We start from the raw sequence: 13,411 nt of genomic DNA, 5'->3' as shown, positions 1-13,411 counted from the left end.
CCGTAGCTCCAAACCTAATAAATTTTATATGTAAATGGGGTAGAAAATGCCTAGTTTAACATGGTGCACTTGTTTTTCATGTTTAATAACTCTAAAATTATGTTTAGGGCAGAACAGTACCAAACCTAAAATATGCACGTGAGGAGTTTCCGGATTTGTTGTTCGTTGCTTCCGGCCTCATTTAACCTTGACTAGATGTGTAGTCTTCTTTTGCCTCACCTCTTGCCATGTTTAAAAACACTTAAATTTGTTGAGTACCTAACCGAGAGTGAACTAAATAATTGATGTGGTGTTCCGTCAATATGAAACTCGTTGCATATTGAGCTCCACTTAATTTGTAGGATTCCTTGTGCACTTTGCCATGCCATGCTTCATTAAACCGGACATGCATCATACTTGGTTGTGCATCATGTCATGCTTATCTCGTGGTTGTTTACTATATTGTGTGCTTCTTTCCGGTGTTGCTTCTTCGGGTTGGTTCCGTTAACGTCGCGTTGTGAGGAACCATTCGTCTATGTCCATTTGTCTTCTTCATGGACTCGTTCTTCTTCCTTGCAGGATTTCAGGCAAGATGACCATACCCTCGAAATCACTTCTATCTTTGCTTGCTAGTTGCTCGCTCTTTTGTTATGCCTATGCCGCGATACCTACCACTTGCTTATCATGCCTCCCATATTGTTGAACCAAGCCTCTAACCCACCTTGTCCTAGCAAACCGTTGTTTGGCTATGTTACCACTTTGCTCAGCCCCTCTTATAGCGTTGTTAGTTGCAGGTGAAGATTGAAGTTTGTTCCTTGTTGGAACATGGAGATGTTGTTCCTTGTTGGGACATGTTTACTTGTTGGGATATCACAATATCTCTTATTTAATTAATGCATCTATATACTTGGTAAAGGGTGGAAGGCTCGGCCTTATGCCTGGTGTTTTGTTCCACTCTTGCCGCCCTAGTTTCCGTCATATCGGTGTTATGTTCCTGAATTTTGCATTCCTTACGCGGTTGGGCTATAATGGGAACCCCTTGACAGTTCGCCTTGAATAAAACTCTTCCAGCAATGCCCAACATTGGTTTTACCATTCGCCACCTAGCCTTTTCTTTCCCTTGGGTTCTGTAGACTCAAGGGTCATCTTTATTTAAACCCCCCCCCCCCCCGGGGCCAGTGCTCCTCTGAGTGTTGGTCCGAACTAGAGCCCTGTGCAGCGCCCCCTCGGAGAAACTCGAGGTTTGGTTTTAGTTGTACGGATTGCTCATCTGAGTGTGCCCTGAGAACGAGATATGTGCAGCTCCTATCGGGATTTGTCGGCACATTCGGGCGGTATTGCTGGATTTGTTTTAACTTGTCGAAGTTGTCTTGTAGAACCGGGATGCCGAGTCTGATCGAAATGTCTCAGGAGAAGGTATATCCTTCGTTGACCGTGAGAGCTTGTCATGGGCTAAGTTGGAACACCCCTGCAGGGATTGAACTTTCGAAAGCCGTGCCCGCGGTCAAGGGCAGATGGGAATTTGTTAATGTCCGGTTGTAGAAAACCTAAAGTTGACCGTAATTAAAATGCATCAACCGCGTGTGTAACCGTGATGGTATCTTTCCGGCGGAGTCCGGGAAGTGAACACGGTGTTGGAGTTATGCTTGATGTAGGTTGTTCTAGGATCACTTCTTGATCATAGTTTCTCGATCGTGCTTTGCCTTCTCTTCTCGCTCTCATTTGCGTATGTTAGCCACCATATATGCTAGTCGCGTGTTGCAGCTCTACCTCATACCTTTTACCCTTCCCATAAGCTTAAATAGCCTTGATCGCGAGGGTGTGAGATTGCTGAGTCCCCGTGACTCACAGATACTTCCAAAACCAGTTTGCAGGTGCCGATGAATCCGTGCAGGTGACGCAACCAAGCTCAGGAGGAGCTCGATGAAGATCTTGTCCTTTGTGTTGTTTCGTTCTAGTTGATCAGTAGTGGAGCCCAGTTGGGGTCGATCGGGGTTCTGTGTAGCATTTGGGGTAGTCTTCTTTTATTTTGGCTCCGTAGTCGGGCCCTGATTGTATCTGGATGATGTAATGCTTTATTCTTGTATTTGTGTGAAGTGGCGATTGTAAGCCAACTATGTATCTTTTCCCTTATGTATTAAATGGGTTGTGTGAAGATTACCTCACTTGCGACATTGCTTTCAATGTGGTTATGCCTCTAAGTCATGCTTCGACATGTGGGAGATATAGCCGCATCGAGGGCGTTACATGATCCAGGAGTAGATCACTGGACAACGGTCAAAATTATCCTTAGAGAACTAAGGAAATATTTTCTCAGTTATGGAGGTGATAAAGAGTTTGTCACGGAGAGTTACGTAGCTGCAAGCTTTGACACCGATTCAGATGACTATGAGTATCAATATGGATACATATTGAAAGTGGGAGCAATTAGCTAGAGTAGCTCGATGCATAGCATTGTAGACATAGAAATTTGCAAAATACATACAGATCTGAATGTGACATAACCATTGACTAAACTTCTCTCACAAGCAAAACATGATCACACCTTAGTACTCTTTGGGTGTTAATCACATGGCAATGTGAACTAGATTATTGACTCTAGTAAACTCTTTGGGTGTTGATCACATGGCGATGTGAACTATGGGTGTTAATCACATGCCGATGTGAACTAGATTATTGACTCCAGTGCAAGTGGGAGACTGATGGAAATATGCCCTAGAGGCAATAATAAAATGGTTATTATTATATTTCCTAAATCATGATAAAGGTTTATTATTCATGCTAGAATTGTATTGACCGGAAACTTAAATACATGTGTGGATACATAAACAAATACCAGTCCCTAGTAAGCCTCTACTAGACTAGCTCGTTGATCAAAGATGGTTAAGGTTTCCTAACCATAGACATGGGTTGTCATTTGATAATGGGATCACATCATTAGGAGAATGAGGTGATGGAAAAGACCCATCCATTATCTTAGCATATGATCGTTTAGTTTATTGCTACTGCTTTCTTAATGTCTAATACATGTTCCTTAGACCATGAGATCATGCAACTCCCGGATACCAGAGGAATACCTTGTGTTCTATCAAACGTCACAACGTAACTGGGTGATCATAAAGATGCCCTACAGGTATCTTCGAAGGTTTCTGTTGAGTTGGCGTGAATCGAGATTGGGATTTGTCACTCCGTGTATCGGAGAGGTATCTCTGGGCCCTCTTGGTAATACACATCACAAGAAGCTTGAAAGCGAAGTGACTAAGGAGTTAGTTGCAAGATGATGTATTACGGGACAAGTAAAGAGACTTGTCGGTAACGAGATTGAAGTAGGTATAGAGATACCGACGGTTGAATCTCGGGCAAGTAACATACCGACAGACAAAGAGAATTATGTATGTTGTCATAAAGGTACAACCGATAAATGATCTTCAATGGAATATGTAGGAATCAATATGGGCATCCAGGTCCAGCTATTGGTTATTGACCGGAGAGGTGTCTTGGTCATGACTACATAATTCCCGAACCCGCACGGTCGCACGCTTAACGTTCGCTGACGCTAGAGTAGTATTGGGATATTTGATGAGTGGTAACCAAATGTTGTTCAGAGTTCCGGATGAGATCCCGGATGTCACGAGGAGTCTCGGAATGGTCGAGAGGTAAAGATTTATATATGGGAAGTCATATTTTGGGTTCCGGAAAAAGTGCAGTTTTTCGGTATTGTACCAAGAAGCTTCCAGAAGGTTCTGGAGGATTCCGAAGGGGTCCGGAAGTCCACAAGTGGGTCCACCACGACCCAAGGTCTAGCATATGCCGCGGGGAGGTGCCCTGGCCTTATTGGGATTGGCGCACCAAGTCCTCAAAAGCCCGTGTGGCTAGGGAAGGCAAAAAAGGAAGGAGTCCTAGTAGGAATAGGATTGGACTTGGAGTCCAAGTCCTATTCCCCTTAGCTACGCCCTAGGGCTTGGAGGGGTTGTTTCCCACACCCCTCTACCTACATATAGAGGGAAGGGGCACCCCAAGAGGACACACCAAGTCCTTGGCACCCCTCTCTCTCCCGTTACTCCGTAGTTCCACCACCTCGTCCCGGCGACACTTAGCGAAGCGCTATCGGTACTCCACCACCACGCTGTCGTGTTGGTTGTGATCCCATCTAGTTCTCCTCTCTCACTTTCTGGATCAAGAAGGAGGATACGTCATTGAGCCGCGCGTGTGCTAAACTTAGAGGTGCCGTCTGTTCGGCACTAGATCGGTTGGATCGTGATCGGATCGAAAAAGAGTACGACTACATCAACCGCGTTGTTAAACTTCCGCTTATGGTCTAGCAGGGTATGTAGACACACTCGCCCCTCTCTTTGCTATGCACCTCCATGGATAGATCTTGCGTGTGCGTACAACAAATTTTGTTTTTCATGCAACGTTTCCCAACAGCTTTATGGAGATCAAAAGCACAAGATGATGGCCATATCATGTCACATATTTTGATTGCATGTGATTTTTATCTTTTATGCATCTTATTTTTCTTAGAACGGCGTTAGCATTATAAGATGATCCCTTCACTTAATTTCAAGATAAAAGTGTTCTCCCTGAGTATGGATCGTTGCTATAGTTCGTCGTTTCGAGACACCACGTGATGATCGGGTGTGATAGACACTACGTTCACATACAATGGGTGTAAGACAGTTTTACACATGTAGAATACTTGGGTTAAAGTTGACGAGCCTAGCATATACAAGCATGCTCTCGGAACACTGGAGACCGAATGGTCGAACGTGAGTCATATAGTAGATATGATCAACATAGAGATGTTCACCATTGATGACTACCCCATCTCACGTGATGATCAAACATGGGTTAGTTGATTTGGATCATGTATCACTTAGATAAATTTGAGGGATGCTTATTTAAGTGGGAGTTCATTAGTAATTTGATTAATTGAACTTAATTTATCATGAACTTAGTCTTGATAGTTTTGCATGTCTATGTTATAGATCAATAGCTCGCGATATAGCTCACATATATTTTTGATATATTCCTAGAGAAAACTAAGTTGAAAGATGTTAGTAGCAATGATGTGGACTGGGTCCGTGATCATTATCCTCATTGCTGAACATAACAGAAGAATTATGTCCTTGATGCATCGCTAAGTGACAGACTTGTTGTAGGAGCAGATGCAGACATTATGAACATTTGGCAAGCTCGATATGATGACTACTTGATAGTTTAGTGTGCCATGCTTTATGGCTTAGAACCGGGGCTTCAAAGACATTTTGAACGTCACGGAGCATACATATGAGATGTTCCAAGAGCTGAAATTGGTATTTCAGACTTATGCCCGTGTTGAGAGGTATGAGACCTCTAACAAGTACTTCTACTATAAGATGGAGGAGAATAGCTCAGCTAGTGAGCATGTGCTCAGAATGTCTGGGTACTACAATCACTTGAATCAAGTGGGAGTTAATCTTCCAGATAATATAGTGATAGACAGAGTTCTCTAGTCACTATCACCAAGCTACTAGAACTTCGTGATGAACTATAATATGCAAGGGGTGACGAAAACGATTCCCGAGATCTTCGCGATGCTGAAATCGGCAAAGGTAGAAATCAAGAAAGAGCATCAAGTGTTGATGGTTAACAAGGCCACTAGTTTCAAGAAAAAGGGAAAGGGAAAGAAAGGGAACTTCAAGAAGAATGGCAAGCAAGTTGTTGCTCCCGTGAAGAAGCCCAAAGCTGGACCTAAGCCTGAAACTGAGTGCTTCTACTGCAAAGGGAATGGTCACTAAAAGCGGAACTGCCCCAAATACTTGGCGGATAAGAAGGATGGCAAAGTGAACAACGGTATATTTGATATACATGTTATTGATGTGTACCTTTCTAGTATTCGTAGTAGCCCCTGGGTATTTGATACTGGTTCAGTTGCTAAGATTAGTAACTCAAAACAGGAGTTGCGGAATAAACATAGACTAGTTAAGGGCGAGGTGACGATGTGTGTTGGAAATGATTCCACGGTTGATATCATCACCATCGCACACTCCCTCTACCTTCAGGATTAGTGTTGAACCTAAATAAATGTTATTTGGTGTTTGCGTTGAGCATGAATATGATTTGATCTTGTTTATTGCAATACGATTATTCATTTAAATCGTTCTTCAGTTTACATAAATAAAACCTTCTATGGGCATACACTCAATGTAAATGGTTTATTGAATCTCGGTCATAGTGATACACATATTCATAATATTGATGCCAAAAGATGCAAAGTTAATAATGATAGTGCAACATACTTGTGGCACTAACGTTTAAGTCATATTGGTGTAAAGTGCATGAAGAAACTCCATGTAGATGGACTTTTGGAATCACTTGATTATGAATCATTTGATACTTGCGAACCATGCCTCATGGGCAAGATGACTAAAACTCAATTCTCCGAAACAATGGAGTGAGCTAATAACTTATTGGAAATAATACAAACCGATGTATGTGGTCCGATGAGTGTTGAAGCACGCGGCGGGTATCGTTATTTTCTGACTTTCACAGATGATTTGAGTAAGTATGGGTATATCTTCTTAATGAAACACAAGTCTGAAACATTTGAAAAGATCAAAGAATTTCAGAGTGAAGTGGGGAATCATCGTAACAAGAAAATAAAGTTTCTACAATCTGATCGCGGAGGCGAATATTTGAGTTACAAGTTTGACCATCATTTCAAACAATGTGGAATTGTTTCACAACTCACGCCACCTGGAACACCACAGTATAATGGTGTGTCCGAACATCGTAACCGTACTTTATTAGATATGGTGCGGTCTATGATGTCTCTTACCGATTTACTACTATTGTTTTGGGCTTATGCATTAGAGGCAACCGCATCCACATTAAATAGGGCACCGTCTAAATCCGTTGAGACGACACCATATGAACTGTGGTTTGGCAAGAAACCTAAGCTATCATTTCTTAAAGTTTGGGGTTGCGACACTTATGTCAAAAGGTTTTAGCCTGATAAGCTCGAACCCAAATCGGAGAAGTGTGTCTTCATAGGATACCCTAAGGAAACAATTGGGTACACCTTCTACCACAGATCTGAAGGCAAGATCTTTGTTGCCAAGAATGGAACATTTCTGGAGAAGGAGTTTCTCTCGAAAGAAGTGAGTGGGAGGAAAGTATAACTTGATGAGGTAATTGTACCTTCTCTCAATTTGGAAAGTAGCACATCAGAGAAATCCGTTCTCGTGATGCCTACACCAACTAGAGAGGAAGTTAATGATGATCATCATGAAACTTCAGATCAATTTACTACTGGACCTTGTAGGTCGAATAGAGCATGTTCCGCACCAGAGTGGTACGGTAATCCTGTCCTGGAAGTCATGTTACTAGACCATGGTGAACCTACGAACTATGAAGAAGCTATGATGAGCCCAGATTCCGGTAAATGGCTTGAGGCCGTGAAATCTGAGATAGGATCCATGTATGAGAACAAAGTGTGGACTTTGGTGGACTTGCCCGATGATCGGCAAGCCATCGAGAATAAATGGATCTTCAAGAAGAAGACTGACATTGATTGTAATGTCACTGTCAACAAAGCTTTACTTGTCGCGAAAGGTTTTCGACAAGTTCAAGGGGTTGACTACGATGAGACTTCCTCACCTGTAGCAATACTTAAGTCGGTCCGAATCATGTTAGCTAGTGTCGCATTTTATGATTATGAAATTTGGCAAATGGACGTCAAAACTGCATTCCTTAATGTATTTCTTAAAGAAGAGTTGTATATGATGCAATCGGAAGGTTTCGTTGATCCTAAATGTGCTAACAAAGTGTGCAAGCTCCGGCGATCCAGCTATGGACTGGTGCAAGCATCTTGGAGTTGGAATATACGCTTTGATGAGGTGAGAAAGCATATGGTTTTATACAGACTTTCGGTGAAGCTTGTATTTACAAGAAAGTGAGTGGGAGCTCTGTAACATTTCTGATATTATATGTAGATGACATATTGTTGATTGGAAGTGATATAGAATTTTTGGATAGCATAAAAGGATACTTGAATAAGAGTTTTTCAATGAAAGCCCTCGGTGAAGCTACTTATATATTGGGCATCAAGATCTATACGGAATGATCGAGATGCTTAATAGGACTTTCACAGTGCACATACCTTGACAAAGTTTTGAAGAAGTTCAAAATGGGTCAGTCGAAGAAAGGGTTCTTGACTGTGTAACAAGGTGTGAAGTTGAGTTAGACTCAAAACCCGACCACGGCAGAATATATAGAGAGAATGAAAGTCATTCCCTATGCCTCAATCATAGGTTCTATAAAGTATGCCATGTTGTGTACCAAAACTATTGTGTGCCTTGCCATGGGTTTAGCAAGGAGGTACAAGAGTGATCTAGGAGTGAATCACTGGACAGCGGTCAAAATTATCCTTAGAGGACTAAGGAAATATTTCTTGGTTATGGAGGTGATAAATAGTTCGTCATAAAGAGCTTCGTCGATGCAAGTTTTGACACCGATTCAGATGACTATGAATCTCAATCTGGATACATATTAAAAGTGGGAGCAATTAGCTAGAGTAGCTCCATGCAGAGCATTGTAGACATAGAAATTTGCAAAATACATATTGATTTGAATGTGCAGACCCGTTGACTAAACCTCTCTCATAAGCAAAACATGATCCCACCTTAATACTTTTTGGGTATTACTCACATGGTGATATGAACAAGATTATTTGACTCTAGTAAACTCTTTGGGTATTGGTCACATGGCGATGTGAACTATGGGTGTTAATCACATGGCGATGTGAACTATGGGTGTTAATCATATGGCGATGTGAACTAGATTATTGACTCTAGTGCAAGTGGGAGAGTGAAGGAAATAAGCCCTAGAGGCAATAATAAAGTTGTTATTTTATTTTTCCTTATTCATGATAAAGGTTTATTATTCATGCTAGAATTGTATTGATAGGAAACCTAAATACATGTGTGGATATATAAACAAATACCGTGTCCCTAGTGAGCCTCTACTAGACTAGCTCGTTGATCAAAGATGGTTAAGGTTTCCTAACCATAGACATGTGTGGTCATTTGATAACGGGATCACATCATTTGGAGAATGATGTGATGGACAAGACCCATCCGTTAGCTTAGCATAATGATCGTTCAGTTTTATTGCTATTGTTTTCTTCATGTCAAATACATATTCCTTCGACTATGAGATTATGCAACTCCCGGATACCGGAGGAATGCCTTGTGTGCTATCAAACGTCGCAACGTGACTGGGTGATTATAAAGATGATCTATAGGCATCTCCGGAGGTGTTTGTCGAGTTGGCATCACTCCGAGTATTGGAGAGGTAGGTAATACACATCATAAGCTTGCAAGCAAACGAGGAAGGAGTTAGTCACGAAGTGATGTATTACAAAACGAGTAAAGAGACTTGCCAGTAACGAGATTGAAGTAGGTATGAAGATACCGACGGTCGAATCTAGGGCAAGTAACATACCGATAGACAAAGGGAATTGCGTATGTTGTCATAACGGTTCAACCAATAAAGATCTTCGTAGAATATGTAGGAGCCAATATGGGCGAATAGGTTCCGCTATTGGTTATTGAAAGTGCGTTATATCGACTAGAGGGGGGGTGAATAGGCGATTTTTATGAAAGTCTTCAAAACGTGGAAGTTATGAAGACAAACGATAGAAATAAACCTATTACCATGCAGCGGAAGGTAGACTACACTAGGCAAACCATAGTCAAGTATTCAATGAAGTCAAAGCACAAAGACTAATAGCAGCTAGGTAGTAAGGATCAGGTAAGAAGCTATTATTAAGCCAAACAGAACATGCAGTCACTCAGTGAAGACAAAAGATAGTGCAATCATACAATGACATCACAAGGAGTAACGGTAAGTAAAGGGAAGGGAAGATGAAACCAGTGACACGCTGAAGACAATGATTTGTTGGACCAGTTCCAGTTGCTGTGACAACTGTACGTCTGGTTGGAGCGGCTAGGTATTTAAACCTTAGGACACACAGTCCCGGACACCCAGTCCTGAACACGCAGCTCAGGACACCCAGTCCTCACCGTATTCTCCTTGAGCTAAGGTCACACAGACCTCGCCCAATCACTCTGGTAAGTCTTCAAGGTAGACTCCCAAACCTTCACAGACTTCGTTCACCGGCAATCCACAATAACTCTTGGATGCTCAGAACGCGATGCCTAACCGGCTGGAGGATGCACAGTCCTCAAGTGTAATAAGTCTTCAGATCACACAGACAAGAAGACTTAAGTGATGCCCAATTCTCTCTGGCACTGGGTGGTTAGGGCTTTATCCTCGCAAGGAATTCTCTCTCAAAGGCTTCGAGGTGGGTTGCTCTCAAACGACAAAAGCCGTACTCTCAATCTGAGCAGCCAACCGTTTATGGTTGTAGGGGGTGGGCTATTTATAGCCACTTGGCAACCCGACCTGATTTGTCCGAAATGACCCTGGGTCACTAAGGAACTGAGACGTGTTCCAACGGTCAGATTTCAAACTCACACAACAACTTTACTTGGGCTACAAGCAAAGCTGACTTGTCCGACTCTGGACAAGATTCGCTCTCAAAGTCTTCACTCGAAGACATAGGTTTTGGTTTGTTAGGCATCACTTCAGTCATTCTGACTGGTTCTCTTGGACCCCACTTAACAGTACGGTGGTTCCTATGACTCAACACAAGAGAAAAAGAACTACGAAAGATCTAAGTCTTCGAGCTCCATAGGCTCCATATGGTGTCTTCTCATGTCATAGTCTTCAACGTGAATATCTTCATATACCACCTTTGACTTCAATGTCTTCATACATTTTTAGGGGTCATCTCTGGTAGGAAAACCGAATCAATGAGGGACTTCTACCTGTGTTATCCTGCAATTCTCACAAACACATTAGTCCCTCAGCTAGGTTTGTCGTCAATACTCCAAAACCAACTAAGGGTGGCACTAGATCCACTTACAATCTCCCCCTTTTTGGTGATTGATGACAAACTAGTTGAAGTTTTCAACGGGGAATATAATTTGTGAAATTGTAAAGGATAAGGAATTGTCTTCATAAGTTGCAAGGGCTCCCCCTGAAGATGTGCATATAAGTAATTTGCTTTTGGAATGCAAATGCACATGGCAGATTGTACTTGTGGAGATCCACTTCAACTTATGATGACAATCCACTATGCATGTGAAAGTATATGAAGATAATGACATGCATAATGGAAAATGGACGTCTGCAGAATGATCTAAGTGCGGAATTTATCGTCGCACATGCGGAATTTATCTTCGCAAAACAAAGTGGCAGATAAGTAGCAGACGACCATCGAGTTTAAGTGTAACAACTCAAAGAACCAAATGTAGAAAAACAAGAGTTGTAATCACGAAGCAAAATATAAAGCACCCGCCCATATGGACCCGCTTGAAGACTATCAACCTCATATGCTTCTCCCCCTTTTGTCAGTAATGACCAAAAAGGTTTGAAGACATAGAGCATCTACTCGTTCCCATTCGGAGTAGGTGAAGTAGCAGGGTCATTGGTGGTATTTGGCGGTGCTGAAGAGCTTGGAGCAGAGTTGACGCGTGCTGAAGGAGGTGGCGGTGAAGTAGCATCGTCTTCATCTTCGATAACTCTGGCAGTCACTGTTGCAGCAGATGAAGAGAACTCAGAGTCTTCAAGGGATGGAGTTCCAAGCAGCACAGCTCTTCGAGGTGGTGTGGAGTCAAACTTGAATCACTCAGTGAAGCCATCCTCTTGAAGATCAGCTTCAGAACACATCATCGTGAGCCCTTTCCATGTGCGGCGACAGGTTTCATGGGCAACGAAAGCATTCTTGGTGGCAAGATTTCGAATGCGATTAACATCCACCAAGAGGCTTTTCATCTGACGCTTCAGCCAGTCATGATGCCTATCCTGTTTCTGATGTAGAGCCACAAGAAGCTCTCGGTCATTGAGTACACGAGTGCACTTCTTGGGTCTTGGAGCAGTTGTACTATCAGTGGCTTCAGTGGAAGCAGGGTGTGGTGCACGTGTAGTGCCAGCCAGAGGATACACCCGAGTGACTGCTTCAACTCCTTCAATGTTCTGCGAGAAACTCTGATGCTCTGCATTCTGAAGACTTAGAGGTTCCTTGGCAGGCTCAGAATATAGGGCTTCAGTAGACATGTCCACATCAGGCAAGAAGATCCGATGGTTGCGGGCTGAGGGCTGATACGAGATAGCGAAGTGTAGCTTGATCAGCCGCATGACCCAAGGGGCGTAGAACTTCAAACCAAACAAATCAGTGTCTGATGCAGCAAGTTGGCGTATGAAGAAGTCCTGTGCATTGAAGAATTTTCCATGAAGAATATAGAATATCAAAGTCTTCATTGCACCCTCAAGCTTGGCATTTGGAGAGTGCCCTTTGATGGGCCAGAGAGTTCGCCTAATGATGTGATAAATGGTTCTTGGCAGATACTCAAGGTCTTCAATGAAGAACTCTGTGGGATAAGCAGCATCTTGGGGCAATGGCTTCATCATGCTGAGCATCTGACTCATATCAGGTTCTGGCTTCTGAAAGATGTTCTCAATAGCTTCAGTATGCAGCTGACAGCCATGCTCAAAGAGATCGCCAGGAGTGGGCAAGCCAGTGAGCTCAATGATGTCAAATGCATTGGCTTCATGATGAACGTTGCCAGTCATCCACTCCAGGACCCAAGTCTTCGGATCTCTGCTGTACCCGCAGATGTGTAATGTGGCATAGAATTGGAGCGGCAGCTCTTCATTCCAATGCTCCTGGTCAGTAATGAACGGCAGCAGTCCAACTTGCTTGAAGCAATCCAAAGCTTCTTCCAGACAGGGCAGACCAGCTATAGCTTCAATGTCAAGGCGCTTGTGTGGGAAGATGCGACCTTTGTTATAAAGAATGCACGAGTAATAGCTTCGCTGAGGATAGCTCCAGAACCGATCAGATGATATCCTTTCCCTTGAGTAGGGGTTCCTGGAGCTATCGAAGAATGTGTTGTCTGCCCTAAAACCATTGATGTTGAAGGAGCCAGGTGCTGATGCAGGACCTGGGAACCTTGGCAATATTGGGATTGGCTTCTGTACCTGAGGCCTGTGCTCAACATGATAGTCGAACTGGGGACCGGCAGCAGACTCAGGAACAGAAGTGGCTGGATCAGTGGCTTCGCTGTCTTCTGAAGCTTTTGTTGGGGAGGGCTCCACATCAGCTTCATTGGTGGTTGTGGCAGCCTCAAGATTTTCATCCTCCACGTGACGAGCTGGAGGGTCAGTCACAGGCACGTTCTCCTGGAGAACTGCTTCTTGGTGGGGCAGGGAAGTGGCAACTTGTGGTACTTCTTCTTCCGCGGCTGATGCAGCCAGAATGTCTTCAGCAGAGACTTGAGGCCTTGGACCTTTGCGAAGCCTGCGGAACGCAGACGACGCCTGT

This window comes from Triticum urartu, chromosome 3A (genome assembly GCF_056163025.1).
Source record: "Triticum urartu cultivar PI428250 chromosome 3A, HENAU_Tu73, whole genome shotgun sequence".
In the NCBI taxonomy this organism is placed as follows: domain Eukaryota; kingdom Viridiplantae; phylum Streptophyta; class Magnoliopsida; order Poales; family Poaceae; genus Triticum; species Triticum urartu.
Note: the sequence above shows the minus strand (reverse complement) of the source record.